Here is a 2,369-nt window from a genome sequence, read left to right on the forward strand (position 1 = left end):
TATATCCTGTTAATGAAGTCTGTTGCCTCCCCCTCCCCTTTTGGAGTGAAGTTTGTAGAGAATAACCAGAATGCATTTGGGATTCAATATTCACTGAATGTCCCTCCCGAAGCTGATCCGCATTTCTGTCTCTTATTTCTCTCATATCTTTGTTCCTTTTGCTTCAAAATTCCACTCTTCCTGCTCGTACCCTGGAATGTATGAGTTTCGTCGAGGCTGATCTTCAACAGAAGACACTGCAATGTGGGACTTGGGACATATGACAGATAACACACAGATGTTTGTCCAGCGGCACAGGAAGAAACATGAAGGACTCTGCAAAGTAAATATTACACCGCAGGTGTAGAGGTGAGAATTGAGCGATCATAAATAAACAATAGTAGATAATAAAAAAAAAGGCAGGGGTGAAATATCGGGAGTAAACTGTATACAAATGTACATATGGGACTTGGAAATAGTATTGAACTGTCTGCACATTTTTTGGGGTGTATTTTGATAGCTGGAGGAGCTGGTGCGGAGCAGAAACAAATGCAGATATTTTTAGTTAATATTGTATACCCTCCTTCACACGGGCCGCCACCACCTTTGGACTGTTCCAGGATTCAGAGAGGCCAAGGTGTGGCTCCGTCCCTGCTCTCATCCCTCCAGGACTGTGGTCACAGCTACTTTGTGGGTGCAGGAATGAAGGAAGCACAGGGCACACGGCCTGGCAATGGCTTCAGGCCATTGCCACCAAGACTGAGTACATGCATTGTAGCTGGCACCTTGTACGTTGCAAGTGCCTGCCTCCACCGCTGGCCTATGGCAGAACCGCTGAAGCCTCCAGGAGCTGCCACCACAGTGGAGGCAGAGGCGGGCAGATCTCTGTGAGTTTGAGGCCAGCCTGCTCTATAAGAGTTAGTCCCAGGACAGGGTCCCAAGCTATAGAGAACCCCCGTCTCTATAGAACCCAAACAAACAAACAAAACAAAACAAAGCTTACAAATTTTAAATAAAACATCCAATGGCTAAATTCCTATTTATTTTTGTTTATAGAGGATCTTGTGCACATAAGTAAGATTATTAAAAGGAATAATAATTCTAATTCCCCCAGACAGCTCACAAAAGTTGCTAAACAAGTTCTTGGCTGTAAAAAGTATACACTTAATGTGCCCATAAAACTTTAAAACGTGGAAGTTATACCTTCAGTATATGTTGGAAAGGACCCAATCCTGTGCTAATATGGGGTTGAGGGCATATTTGTGCTTTTTCCATGTGCAAAAAAATAAAGCTTAATAAGATGGCTGTGTGTAAAACAGAGGAGTGCCAGCCAAGATGGCACCCTAGCCAGGATGGCCCCACAAAAAATCAAAATGAGGTTCCCAAACTTGTGTTCCTGACTTATGACATCATGTTACAGTCTAAAAAAGAAAGAAAAATCATGGTGATGATTGGTGAGTCCTAGCTTCTTGGTGGATCTCCTCTGCACCTTAGCGAGTCCCGTTTACTTTGGAGCTGATCCAAGAACACCGACTGAATGTTTGACAGTTTTTCCATACTATATCTTGAGACACAAAGCTCATTTTTGCCACTATGGTCTTCAATCGGCTGTTAAAATAGAACACTTAAAAACTGAGACCTCCAAACGTTTCCCCTCTGGGGATAAGAGATTTGTTCAAGTAATAAAACAGTATTATGGAGGCAAAGAGTGTCTAAAGCCCCTCTTCAAAAATGAGAAAAAAAATGGCATAAATGTCACTACTTAGAGATTGGGACAGTTCAGACTATTCAGACTTATCTTTAAAGCTTAAAAACAATAGCTCACCCATCACAAAAACCTTTTGATTAAAATCAATTTAAGAGTATTGTGATTTGACCAATTGTGTGGTTATGTTAAAATTATGGTATTGACCTCTTTTAATGTTTATAGCTACATTGGTTCATTATGAAAATGCTACTGATTAATAAAAAGGTTAGAGCTTGTCTAAAAGTATTTTGACATAGCCAATGAGTTCTTAAATTTAATATGTTTAAAAGGACACATTTGTATTCTGGTTGTAGCTAAAAACTGTTGAAATATTCTAGACCAATTAAAAGGGCAATCCCACCTCTGGTTATCCTCCACCCCTTTATTAGGAGATATAGCAACCATAGACGTTTATAGATCACGATGCATTATCTGCTTGCATGTCATTGATTCTCTTGACAAAAAATTGGGTCAAAGGTGCACAAAGCCCAGAGATGCAGTCTTTCTTAACCCGTTATTCACAGACATTGGTAGTCAGAGAAGGGTAAGATCTTTTTCCCCCCAGACAATCTAAGACAGAGTGTACATGACAAAATGTATGTACCAGTGACGGGTAAGTCTAAAAAATAAAAATAAAAAAAAA

Source organism: Microtus ochrogaster, unplaced genomic scaffold (assembly GCF_000317375.1).
Source record: "Microtus ochrogaster isolate Prairie Vole_2 unplaced genomic scaffold, MicOch1.0 UNK8, whole genome shotgun sequence".
NCBI lineage: Eukaryota > Metazoa > Chordata > Mammalia > Rodentia > Cricetidae > Microtus > Microtus ochrogaster.